This window comes from Lampris incognitus, chromosome 9, assembly GCF_029633865.1.
Source record: "Lampris incognitus isolate fLamInc1 chromosome 9, fLamInc1.hap2, whole genome shotgun sequence".
In the NCBI taxonomy this organism is placed as follows: domain Eukaryota; kingdom Metazoa; phylum Chordata; class Actinopteri; order Lampriformes; family Lampridae; genus Lampris; species Lampris incognitus.
This window is the reverse complement of record NC_079219.1, coordinates 18,023,715-18,038,038: the sequence shown is the minus strand read 5'-3', so window position 1 is coordinate 18,038,038 and position 14,324 is coordinate 18,023,715. Positions and strand designations below refer to the sequence as shown.

The following is a 14,324-nucleotide window of genomic DNA, read 5'->3' as shown; positions in this document are numbered from 1 at the left end:
TATCTCTGAACAGTGAAAATCCTGTTCAAGACACAAAACTGGCCACGCCCCAATCTGAAAACAGCTTGGATGAGCACTGCAGCATGGAGGAGTTGTCGGTAACGCCGCCAGGAGATAGGGTTAAAAAGCTGGAGAGGCTGGAGGCTGCAAGGGTTGATGATCCCAGCGATTCCGCCCCTGAGTCTGACATTGTAAGTAAATCCACTTCCCCTGTGTTGGACGTGAGAGGCGAGTCCTCTTCTTCCGAGAGCAGCAGTGAGTCTCTGAGCCTCGTTATTAATCTGGTTGTCATGAGGCTGCTCAGCCAGGTCAACTCCACACAAGGCACTGAAACCTTTGACGTGATTAATCAGATGGTCAAACATCTGTCTCAGAGGACAATGGGGAAATTGAGCGACTCCACTGGTGCCCAATCGTCGGATTGTGATATTCAAGAAGTGTACAAGGCGGTGCTGAGGGATCTGTTGGCTGAATTTGGGTCCGAAAAAGTAATACAGGCAACCACAGCGACCGGGGACAACGCTTTCAATGACGCCTTGGTGAGGTCCCTAAAGACGCACCTGAAGATGGAGGAACCTCCCAGGCCAGAACTGCCAACAAAGAAACCCGGTTTACTAAAGCGCTTTAGGAACTTCTGCGGCAAATTAAAGAGAGGAAGCGCCAAGGTCACCAGCAATGAAAGCGCCAGCGGAACCTTTGACGAAAGGGCGCCATCTAAAGCCCCGACTGGCAACAGAAAGAGACGTTTCTCTCATAACCCATTTCAAAAACGACGCAAGACGCGTACCATCCTCATTACGATCTTCATTTTTATTTTTAAAGCCATCTTCTGGGTCGGTGACTATTAAGGTGTGCCAGTTAAAAAAAAAAAAAGGAAGAAGAACAGCACACATTCTCCTCCTTTGCATTCATACATGACACTTTGATGCATCAAAAATATTCCACCATTAAACAACAACGTTTTTTATTCGGCTGATAAAAAATAAAATATATAAATATAAATAAAAAAATCTCTCGGCTTTTAATGGACAACATCACAACTTGTTTCGTATTCTCATGAATGACGCAGGGTTAGTACTCATAACCGGGTTTATTAACCAACACGACGAGGATGCAACGTGTAGCTGGCATCCAGCACTATCGCTTCGCGGGCCCTCACCCAGTAACCTGTCTAACTGAGTGTTCCTCAGTACGGTGTCTGCAGTGGCTCAATAAACATCAGCAATGACAGTCACTGATCTACATCCCCCTTTCTTAGCTCATGCTCATACCATAACAAAACCATGTTGTCAATTATCAATACTTGTTGAAAAACATATATTGAACAAACCTTCAAATAACATACATTAAATAACTGTGCAATAATCACAGAGTGAGAATTATCAAATGCAAAGAAAACATTTTGACCTTAATGAATAATATGAAAATAGTTGTCTTAGCAAAGCATATAGTTATACTTTAACACAAAATGAGGTCTTTTATATGTGAAGATACCTGAAACGAAACCCAAAGACCTCAATGTCAGCTCTTAGCAAATCAGAGAATTAACTTAAATGACATAACCTTCAAAATTTTGAGCTGGCAAATTGACTCAATCTGTATACTTAAGACACAACTGTTAGGCAAAAGCCTACCAAATCACTTTTACACATATCATAATATTAGAAATAACAAAATGAACAACAGCATTTTTAAATTTGTTAGCTGTATAGCCTGAAGCCTCAAGGTATTTTCTCTAAAAAAAAAAAAACATTCAACCGTAGCCTATGCTCAACAACACAGACATCATCACACCCGTTTGTAATTAACAAATACCTTATGTTATGGACGTCCTATATTATCTCATGGGGGACAGGGTGTCTTGTTGAAAGTGTGTGACCTTAAGGCAGTTTCTAGGACAAATACTGTATTTGGTAGGACACAAAAGGCACTGCTGGGATTCGAATCCAGGATCTGCTGTTTACTAGACAGGCGCTTTAACCAACTAAGCCACAGCGCCTCCAGCGGACTGTCTTGTAGCGAGATTTGGTCACTGCCACACCAAATACGAACATTAACATACAATAAAGTGCTATGCATCTGAATTTACATGGAATATTTACAATAGACAGAACATTCACCTCCACCCACACTCTGGATATGTGTTGAGGACGTGCGCCAGCTCTTCCAGAGACAGAAGACCAGCAAGGCACCGGGCCCAGAAGGCGTGTCACTCTCCTGTCTTAAAGTCTGTGCTGACCAGCTGGCCCCTATTTTCACACTGATTTTAAACACACCACTGGAGTTGTGTGAGTCTCCTCCTGTCAGACAGACTGACAGACAGACAGATAGATAGACAGATTGATAGATAGATAGACGGACGGACGGACGGTCAGACTGACAGACAGATAGATAGACACACAGACAGATAGATAGATAGATAGATAGATAGATAGATAGATAGATAGATAGATAGATAGATAGATAGATAGATAGATAGATAGTCAGAAAAAAATACTTTAAAAACAGACACAGACAGACAGAAATAATCATAGTCATAATCATATGCCTATGAATAGCAAGTCTTAACGCTACCTTTCGAAATTATTGCACAACTCATGATTTTTTCAAGCGACTTCAAAAATAAAAAATAAAAAAAGAAGCCCAAAGTCGCATATTATAAGCGGACTTGGCAACCATGTTACTCTTCTCCCTCTACACAAATGACTCCGCCTCAGGTGACCCGTCCATTAAACTCCTGAAGTTTGCGGATGAGACAACCATCATCTGCTTTATTGTTATAACCTCAGGACCGATGTAAACCCCAGTAAAAGTCCCTCATGCAAAAACCCTGCCCGCACACAAAGAAAATGACATACTTTTTTTTCCAGAGAGAGAAAGGTGGAATGAGTGAGAGAGAAAAGCAATGCATGGCAGAGACAAAGGCAGACAGGATAGAGGGGGGGGGGGTATTCCAGGCTGGGGTCTCTCTCTCTCTCTCTCTCTCTCTCTCTCTCTCTCTCTCTCTGTAGTGACCTCACTTGATAGAGTGGTTCCTTCAGACCCTTTCTTCTTATTTAGGTTTATTGGTTTCTTTTTGTTTTCCTAACACTTTCTTAGTTAATCATATAACCAGTCTACATATTTGTGTTATGATCCTTTCTCCCATTTATTGTTTTATCATTTAATCATTAATTAAGGATACAGGGGATTTTGTTGTTTTTTGTTTTATTTTGTTTTGTTTTTTGATTAATTTTGAGCATTCACATAGGTTTTTCCCAAATATCAACTCTGGGTTTTCTGCAATGTGTTTGCTTAGATAGTGTAGACAGCCTCTCGAGTCTTTTACTAACTTTAAGTCAGAATCAGAATCATGTTTATTGGCCATGTAGGTTTGCTCATACATGAAATTTGACTCCGGTTTCGTGGCTCTCTCAGTGTACTTAACATAGAATAACAACACTACAACACAACAATCTTCAGATATATACACAAGGATTGACTTACACGGGCGAAATAAGAGGTGATAAAGTGCAATGGTGCAGAGAAGTCAAGTCAAGAGTGGGGTTAGAGTGGGGTTAGATGTTTGGCCTGAGAGGACATGGGATGACTGTGGCTTCTGTCTGACTGGTGAGTTCGTATGGCGTGTGCTGATGTAAATCTGATGCATTTCAGGTGGTTTACAACTGACGGACAGGACTCATAGTTATCCCGTGTGAGGCAAGATGTTTCCCAGAATGTATATCCATTGTCAAGTTTTCATTTGATGTTTTATTGGGGTGATTTGTTTTTGATAAAAAAATAATCAAAAGGAGGATTGTGAAGGCAGTTTGTCTGCCATATAATCATATATGTTTGCTTACTGTTAATCTTTGATCATGTATGACCTATGCCATGTTTAACCTTAGTCTATATTGTTTAGATAGAGGCTTAAAGTTAATTTAAAACATAACAAAGATAATGTTATAGTGTCTTCTCCGTATGAACAAATAAAGACCTATTGTTAACTGTTAGCTGATTGCATTGTATGAGAAACTCGGAGTATAACAAAGTCTGCACACGGTAATTGAAGAAACTGCCTTGGTGGGATGTGAGCCGGAAAACATCAGAATCATGTAGGTTTGGCCATGTAGGTTTGCACATACATAGAATTTGACTCCGGTTTCGTGGCTCTCTGTGTACTTAACATTGGATAACAACACCACAACACAACAATTTTCAGATATATACACAAGGATTGACTTATACAGGTGAAATAAGAGGTGATAAAGTGCAATGGTGCAGAGAATATATCAGAGATGCTGAAATAAAGGTTAGCAGGTTACTTACATACATGCCTGATGTAGATGGATATGACAGAGTGTACCAGTATACATACAATGTACAGTACAGTATATATAAAATGGTTGGATTTATTTGACAGTGTTAAGCGTTCATTTGAATGATAGCCCGCAGAAAGAAACTGTTTTTATATCTGGTTGTTTTGGTGTACAGTGCCCTGTAGTGCCAACCAGAGGGGAGGAGTTGGAACAGGTAGGGTGTGATGGGTCTGCAGTGATGTTGCCTGCCCGTTTCCTGAGTCTGGAGGTATATAAGTCCTGAATGGAGGGCAGATTGGCACCAATGATTTTCTCTGCACTGACTTAACTGTACGTTGTAGTCTGACCCTGTCCTGTTTGGTGGCTGATCCAAACCAGACAATGATGGATGTGCAGAGGACAGACTGGATTATTGCAGTGCAGAACTGAATCAACAGTTCCCGAGGCCGTTTGAACGTGTTGAGCTGATGGAGAAAGTATATTGTCCGCTGGGCGTTTTTGATGATTGTGTCTATGTTGGATTCCCACCTTAGGTCCTGGGAGATTGTGGAACCCAAAAATCTGTAGGTTTTCACTGTAGACAACGTGTTGTTGAGTATGTTGGGATGGGGAGGGGGGGCAGTGATGGATGGACTCCTCCTGAAGTCCACTGTTATCTCCACTGTTTGAGCGTGTTCAGCTCCAGGTTGTTATGACCACACCAGAGGGCCAGCTGATCAACCTCCCATCTATATGCTATATGCAGACTCGTCACCATCCTGGATAAGGCTAATGATGGTTGCGTCATTCGCAAACTTAAGGAGTTTAACAGAGGGGTCACCTGAGGTGCAGTCATTTGTGCAAAGGGAGAAGAGTAGAAGGGAGAGCACACATCCCGGGGGGGCGCCAGTGCTGATTGTCTGGGTACTGGATGTGATTTTCTCCCAGCCTCACCAGCTGCCTCCTGTCTGTCAGGAAGTTGTTAATCCACTGGCAGATGGGGGCTGGTACAGTGAGGTGGGTGAGTTTGGAGTGGAGGATATCTGGGATGATGGTGTTGAACGCTGAGCTCAAGTTCACAAACAGGACCCTTGCGTGTGTCTCTGGGGAGTCGAGGTGTTGGAAGATGTAGTGCAATCCCATGTTGACTGCATCCTCTACTGACCTGTTTGCTTGGTAGGCAAACTGCAGGAGGTCGAGCAGGGGGCCTGTGATTTCCTTTAGGTGGGCCAACACCAATCTCTCGAAGGATTTCATGACCACAGACATTAGGGCAATGGGCCTGTAGTAATTTAATCCTGTGATACCAGGTTTCTTGGGGACCGGGAGGATAGTGGAGCTCTTGAAGCAGGAGGGGACTTAACACAGCTCCAGTGGTCTGTAGACGATCAGTGTATAAATGGGGGCCAGCTGGTAACCACAGACTTTAAGACAAGAGGGGGACACACCATACAGGCCCAGTGCCTTCCTGGTTTTGTGTCTCTGAAAGAGTTGACTCAAGTCCTCAACAAAGGTCCTGAGTGTGGGGAGGGGTTCGGTGGGGGGGGATAGTGGCTGGCTGGCAGGGGGTGCAGTTGGTTGTGTGTTGTGGCCAGTGAGGGGTGTGAAAGTTTGCTTTTCAAACCTGCAGTAAAACCATTTTAGATTGTTAACCAGTTGATGGTTCCCTGCAGTTTGGGGGGCCGGTCTCCTGTAGTTGGTAATGTCTTTCAAACCTCTTCAAACTGATCTGGCTGGGTCATTGGCAGAAAACCTGTTTTTCAGCTTTTCAGAGTTGCACCTTTTTGCCACTCTGATCTTTGTGAGTGTATTTCTGGCTTTGTTATACCGGATCCTATCTCCACCCCTGCATGCTTCCTCTTTGGCCTGATGAAGCTGCCTGTGTTTTGCTGTGAACCAGGGCTTGTTGTTGTTAAAGGTACAGAATGTTTTGATGGGCACACACATGCCCTCACAAAAGCTGATGTAAGATGTCACAGTGTCAGTAAGTTCGTCCAGGTCTGTAGATACAGCCTCAAAAACACTCCAATCAGTGCAGTCGCGGCAGGTCTGGAGCTCCAGTTTTGACTCATTGGTCCATTTCCTCACAGTTTTAACCACATGCTTTGCAGATTTTAGTTTCTGCCTGTAGGTTGGGATAAGATGAATGTGATAATATGGAGTACACGAGATACATGAGATAAGGGGGGGAAGAACAGACAACTGCCCTATAGTTGCCCCCATGGGAGTGTACCTGCTAACTACAAAGGGGGAGCGCTCTCAATGGGGGCTGCACCCTCTGTGCTTTGTGTGCCATGTTCACGAACATTATTAAAGTATGAAAATACTTGAAGAGATTTTTGTCTCACTCCTCATTTATTGTCATAGTAGTATTAAATAATTGCCACAACAGGGTTGGGTGAATATGACTGTATGCAGAAGCAATGGCGCTGTACTATATCCCAAGCTGTGACAGGAAGCTGGATGCAAACACTAGGCATAAGAGCAAGTTAGATAAAGTTCAGTATTTGCATATGCTGAGAAAAATCCAAAATGAAATCTGTATTGATGAGGCTTACACGCCGGGTACTCTCATCAGACACTTTATTTGGCCAGGCGCATCCTCATACCAGTTACGGTTCTGGCCTATTACATTAGACTGCCATCTACTGGTGTGAACTGTATACAACAGTACATTTTCAAATAAAGATTGTTGTTACCATTATAACCTAAATATACTGTCCTTTCTTACAATGTAATGTAACGTAAATTCTCTGTGTATTTTTCACAAAGTTTCCAACTTTGACAATTTTTTTTTTACCGTTTTAACTCTGTATACCTTAAATACATTTCAACCTTTTTTTTTTACTTTCTTACATTTCTTTCTCATACACACCTTTACATTTCTTCAATTAATCTCTTTGGGCTCACTATTTGTCTCTTCGAACATTCTCTCAGTGTTGCATCACCATCCTTGTTTTTGCCTGTCTATGGTAAAATGTATGTCTGTCATTTTGGTTGTTCAGTTTGACTTGGGATTGTCATGTCATTTGCATTGTTGTCCATGACCCTGATCTCTTTCCTCAGAAAGAGACTGTCAGTAGGTGTCTTCTGTTTCACCTCATTGTTTTTCTGTGTTCTGTGATCACTTCATATGGCCTGGGTGTTGTCTCCTTGATCACTTTAGCCAGCAGTCCGAAGATAGTTGAATCTTCCATTTTCAAGCTTTTTCTGCTTGTGATTTTAGCTGAAATAATGGAAGGCTCTTTCTTTGAGTCTTACGGATTTCCTCCAGATTTTCAACACTACCCTGAAAACTTTATGCAATTGTTTTTTTTAAAGAACTCTCTTGAAGTCTGATATAGCAGTCGAAAGGTGCAAAGTGAACTATCGTCGGTCTGCAACATGTATATCATCTTTTTCCTGTGTCAACGTTACAAGGGACTGACTTTCAGGTCACTCCAATGAGGCTGCACTCCAGTCGGTAATGAAATCACTGTGTTTGGTTGGAGCTGCTGGTCAGTCCTCAGTTTTATTCTGGTGTGGGAAGATGGCTGCACAAATTTACATTTGCGGCAGCCTCACCCAGTACCGTCCATGCAGTATCTTTGTCCATGTCTGCGTCTAAGTTTGTTTTGTCTTCATTTGATGGCCGGGAGAGCTGGTGCTGGATTGGCTGGGAGAGCTTGGTCTGCTACATCCTGTGGGCCCAGGGACCATGGCCCTGATCGGAGCTGCGCCCGAAGAGGTAACACCAATGGCGGTCTGACAGGACGTAGAAGCGGGGCAGGCTAAGTTGACTGCTGGCCCATTCAGACCGGCAGACCGATGACACCGAGGGCGGTGTAGAGTGCAGGGAGGTGTGTTGTCAGTGTCTGGCTGGGGGAGCCTGGTCTGCTGTATCCGGTGGACCTAGGGACTTCGGCCCTGCTGGAGTTGCGCCCAAGTAGGAAACACCAAAGGCGGTCTGACAGGAAGTGGAAATGGGGCAGGCCAAGTTAACTGTTGGCCCATGCAGACCGACAGTCATCCTGGCTGGCGTTCGTTCACTGGACAGTGGAATTTTTGGCCTGTGTTGCACTGAGTTGACTGTGTTGTTAACTATTTGTGTGTGTGTTTTGTTTTGTTTTTGTTTTTTGTTTTGCTCTGTTCTCTGTGTTTTTGTATGTTTTTGGTGGTGTTGTTTTTTGGGAAATTTGGGATGTGTGTTTCTGTCTTTTGTGTCACACTGCTGTGGGCTGGGGGAAACGGAATTCCATTTCTTTTTGTGTAAGCAAGTACATGAAAGAAATTACAATAAATTGTTCCTGATTGTTCCTGGTCATTGTTGCTAGATCTGTCAGCTGCCTTTAACACAGTTAACCATCAAATCCTCCTCTCAACACTCACTGACCTTGGTAACTCAGGATCTGCCCTACACCGGTTTATGTCCTACCTCTCAGGGAGACCTTTTAGAGTATCTTGGGGGGAGAAGTGCCCAAAAGGCATGGCTTATCAACAGGGGTGCCTCAAGGGTCAGTGCTTGGTCCCCTTCTCTTCTCAATATACACCACCTCACTTAGTGCAATCATCCGCTCCCATGGTTTCTCATACCATTGTTATGCTGACAATACCCAGCTCTTCCTATCATACCACCAGATGACCTCACGGTCTTGGCATGGATATCGGCATGCCTTGCTGATATCTCTGCATGGATGAAATAACGCCACCTTCAGCTTAACCAATCTAAGACTGAGCTCTTTGTCATCCCAGCCAGTCCATCCTTACAACAACAGATCAATATCCAGCTTGGATCAACCCAACTCATGCCCACAGTCTACCTGAAACCTGGGTGTCATGACTGATGACCAACTAACCTTTAATGTTCACGTGGCCTCGATTGCTCAGTCATGCCAGTTTGCCCTGTACAACATCAGGAAAAGTAGACCCTACCTGTCTGAGCATGCAGTACAACTCCTGGTACAGGCTCTTGTAATATAACGCATTGACTACTGCAACTCCTTACTGGCAGGTCTCCTTGCATGCACTTTCAAACCTCTGCAAATTATCCAGAATGCGGCAGTGCATCTGGTCTCCAACCAACCCAAAACAGCACATGTCACTCCACTGTTCATATCCCTCCACTGGCTCCCAGTAGCTGCCCGCATCAAATTCAAAACCTTGATGCTCACTTACAAAACAGCAATTAAAACGGCTCCCACCTACCTGAACTCCCCCATTCAGGTCTACACTCAGTCCTGCTCACTAGGCTCTGCCAATGAAAGATGCCTGGCACTTCCGCCACAACGGGGCCCTAAGTCACTAGCCAGACTGTCCTCTTCTGTAGTTCCCCGGTGGTAGAACGAGTGACACAACTATATTCGATCTGCTGAGTCCCTCTCCATCTTTAAGATGCTAAAGACCCAGCTCTTTCACAAACACCTCCACACATGATGGTATTAATAAAAATACAAAAGAAAAAAACAACGCTTCTATGCATTGCCTTTGTGCACTGCCTGTTGACACCTATGTCTTATCGGACTTGAACCTAGTTTTATGGCACTTACTTTTATTGTTGTCCCTGACTAGATCCTTGCTTGTGTTGTATTAATTCTTAGATGTACGTTGCTTTGCATAAAAGCATCTGCTAAATGAAATTGTAACATTGTAAATGGGGGAGCGTTTGGTTCACGGCGACCGGGAGTACTCTCCACAGGAGACCATTAGACTATACTACACCTACCAACTAAACCGTTACTGATACATGAACTTTCTCTTGTTCATAAACAGCGAGTTCACCTCTTGTGACATAGATTAGAGGGTGCTTCTAACTCAGTGCTAGCAATCCAACTTGTCAACACCTCTGCCACAAGTTTGTGAATGCTGCTGTTTACAGAGATTTGGGAGGGAGGCTTCCACAAACAAGCAAAGTACAGACTGCAGTAGATCGCCATAGTTGCAAAGCCCAGCTGCTCCAAAAGGCTAGACAAGCACCTCTCAGTTAATGGTTTATCTTCAGTACAGAAAGACCTTCAGCAAATGCTTACTTAAGCCTTGGCACAAAATATCAAAACTGGCTAGTTGTGGAGAATATGGGTGTCAGTCACACTGTCCCTCACATGCTAAGCAGGCCTTCAATCACTTCAGCTACTACCACAGGCAGGAAAAGCTTGACCAAGGAAGATTCAACTAACTTCCTTCCCAAAGGCAATATCTGGCTTTGCAGCATGTTGTGCATGTTTTGTTTTTTTCCTTAGCGCCAATAATGAGGTGGCTGTCACTGCAATATTCCGGGAATTCTTGCTCGATCATCAGAGTCATACATCTTTGCTGTCCTTGATTCAGGTAAGTGACATTACTACTGGAGTGAATGAATTTGGTGTCATGGTCAAACTTTTCAATGAAAGACACATGACTGCTGCTTTTTCTGAAAAGACAACAATACTGGAGACCAGATGATCACTTACGTGTTCAAGTTATGGATCATATTAATGTTAATATTAAAGAATTAAATGTAGATGTAAATGTTTCGCTCAAAATAACTTTAGAAAGAACAGCACCCACCATACCTATCTGACCATCTATGGTATGTACATGGAGAGAGTCATCAGTGTTAAGTTTCTGGGAGTTCACATCACAGAGGACCTCTCCTGGTCCTCACATGTTACTGCACTCCCCAAGAAGGCCCAGCAGCGTCTTCACTTCCTGCGGTGTCTGAAGAAGGCGAGTCTCCCCCCCACCCATCCTCATTACATTCTACAGAGGCACCAAAGAGAGCATTCTGAACTATCTGCTGCCCAATGACTGCTGGGATAGGCTCCAGCATCCCTGGGAGCAGGATAAGCGGTTCAGATAATGGATGGATGGATGGATATTTATTGTGTGTTATTTGTTTTTATGTGGTACTGTGGCCCGTGTGAAATGTAATGTCATTCTGTTGTATATATCAGACATGCATATTAGGCAATGACAAATAAAAGCAGTCTAAGTCTAAATTGCACACAAATTCAGATTTTTCACAACAGCACATAAAAAACACATCTACCAATAGCAGATGTCACATCAGAGACCTTTTTTTTTCAAAGACAAAAAGCTCCAAAGCTTTTTTTTTGGTGTTTTTAAGATATGGAGTTGCCAGGGAAGAGGAAAAGTAAAAGGCCAAAGAGGAGGTTTATGGATGTGGTGAGGGAGGACACGGAGGTGGCTGGTGTCAGAGGAAGATGCAGAGGACAGGAAGAAATGAAAACGGATGATCCACTGTGGCGACCTGTAACAGGAGCAGCTGAAAATAGTAGTAGTAGTAGTAGTTTAAGATGTCATATTACCTAATGGTCCAGTAAAGAGTGACTCTTCACTGGACTAAGAATGGCAACGTTACATCCAACAGATGGAAGGAAGATGCTGAGGCCCAGAGATCCAGCAGCATCTTACACCTGCAGGTCACCTCACCAAAGAAGACAACCAGGTGGTGCTGAGTTGTGAGTGTCAATCTGGTGTCACCATCACCTCGATCCCTAAATCGCAAAATCACTGTTCTTTGTGAGTGAAAATAATGTTTCACATAGGGCACAGTTTACACAATACCCACACAGGTATGTTTCCTTTGTGTACACCCACAAATGCCCACACACAAACACACACACACATACACTTACACAAAGTCCTGGCATGACTCACAGCTATGGATTTTTGAGGATATGGACACAAGGGATATAATTCTTGTCTTAACTCCAACACTGATACTTTTTCTGTCCCAGCACAAATTCTGGCTCTAATATCATTAATGAAACAAATGGTGATTATGACTGCAGCCTATATTTCAGTCTGACTCTGCATTAGAATTGCCCCGTGCTCTTTTATAGCCAGCTAATCTAGTCGAATTGCTTCATTGCACAATCTCAAGGCAGTAAAGGCTACACACTGTGTGACTATAATAATGCCAACAGGTAATAGATTACATATTTCTCTTCTCTAGATAGAAGTTGTTTGTTTCAGCAATAATAAAGCAAAAATTAAATAAATATTCAACAGCTTGGGCTTCCCACACTTACACTGTTGGCGTTTTTAGTCTAACAATAGCCTGAATTCTACAGAATCAAAACAACCATAGTTAGTGTACCGATAGTGGCCTGTAGGGGCGCTATACAGCTACTGCCTGTATGTATGTGCAGAGACCTGCAAATAAAGTTCAGTTATAGAAATGGCGACCAATTGTGTGCGTGCTCAGTGATACATGGTACCAGAGTGAGGTCAAACTAGCCTACAAAGATGAACAACATTCGATCGCCAGAGGAGTTGAAGTTAAGTGGAAATGTCAACGAGAATTGGAAAGCTTTTAAGCAAAGTTTTGAGTTGTACGTGTGTGCAACCGGTCTGGAAGATGCGAGACACGAACGTGGGAAGCTAGCATTGCTTCTCACAGTGGCAGGCAGAGCCGCGAGGGACGTTTTCAACACGTTTCAGTTTCCTGAGGAGGGCGACGACCAAAAGTACGATGCAGTGCTAGCAAAGTTTGAAGAATATTGCACGCCGAAAAAGAACGAGACATATGAACGGTATGTTTTTCGCAACAGAGTACAAGCCGAGTCAGAACCCATTGAACAGTTTGTCACGGACTTGCGTTTGAAACGCCAGTCGTGCAACTTTGGCACATTGTGTGACTCGCTAATAAGGGATCAGATAGTTATCGGCGTTTTCGACAAGAAAATGAGAATGCAACTATTCAAAGAGTCCGATCTGAGCCTGGAGAAGGCAGGACAGATCTGCCAGGCGTCAGAGAGCACCAAGATGCAGCTCAAATCATTCGAGCCCGAAGCAGCGGCAGCGGCAGCGGTGGATGCGGTACATGAGAGAGCCGCTAGCAAGAGGAACAGCAAAGGAAAGTCCCGCGCGCCCAAGTCCACAAAGGACACGGACTGGGACAGATGCGGGGGCAAACACGCTCCGAATAACTGCCCCGCTTACGGTGTGGACTGTCGCAAATGCGGAAAGAAGAATCACTACACCCGGTGCCGCCTGTCAAAGAAGACGGTACAGGTGGTGCAAGGCAGCGACACCGACACGACCGACACAGAAGAGGACGACGAAAAGTTGTTTGTGGGAACTGTGGAGAGCGAGGAGGACAAAAAGGATGAGTGGGTAGCCAATCTGGAAATCAACGGAACGACAATTCCTCTAAAATTGGACACAGGGGCTCAGGTGAACATACTGACGATGAAAGACTTTAATAAACTGTACAAGAAGCCAAAAGTGCATGTGAAAAAGGTAAATCTGAGAACGTACAATGATGAACCGATTCCTACAAAAGGGGTATGTAGAGTCACACTGTCAAGAGATGGGCGCTCTGTTAAGGCTATGTTTGTGTTGGTTGAGGGCGATAGACAGCCCATATTAGGTCTGAAATCCTGTGAGAGATTGGGTCTTATCAAAAGAGTGCATGTAATTGACAGGTCTGTAGTGACATCTAGTGGTGCAGCTGACAAACAGCATGAGACTGTAGCTGACACAGGGGAGATAAGAGAGCAATACAGGGACGTATTCAGGGGTATAGGATGCCTACCTGGGCAGTACAGAATCCAGTTAAAAGCAAATGCAGAACCGGTCGTCCATGCGGCAAGGAAGGTGCCGGTGACCCTTAAAGCTAGGCTGAAAGCAGAACTGCAATCCCTTATAGAAAAGGGCATAGTGAGGAAAATAGAGGAACCAACTGAGTGGGTCAGTTCTCTGGTAATAGTTGAGAAAAAGAATGGTGACTTAAGGCTCTGTATAGACCCAAAAGACCTGAACAAGTGGATCAAAAGAGAACACTACAAACTACCAACTAACTCAGACATCACTAGTGCTATGGCAGGCGCACGCTTCTTCTCCAAGTTAGACGCATCATCAGGGTTCTACCAGATCGTTCTAGACGAAGACAGCTCCAAACTCTGTACCTTTAACACGCCTTTTGGAAGGCACTGCTTTCTTCGCTTACCGTTTGGGATATGCTCAGCTCCAGAGGTGTTCCACAAAACAGTGCAGCAGCTGTTTGATGGTATGGAGGGTGTGGGTGTGTTTATTGATGACATAGTGGTCTGGGGCAAAACAAAA

The 14,324-nt window shown here is 43.9% G+C and overlaps 1 non-coding gene across 1 annotated transcript; it reads right to left on the bottom strand.

Annotated features, from left to right (window-relative positions):
• Positions 1-1,925: 1,925 nt before the first annotated feature.
• trnat-agu (transfer RNA threonine (anticodon AGU)) lies at positions 1,926-1,999 on the bottom strand. Its single transcript has one exon. It is a non-coding gene; the product is annotated as a tRNA-Thr (tRNA).
• Positions 2,000-14,324: the final 12,325 nt, after the last annotated feature.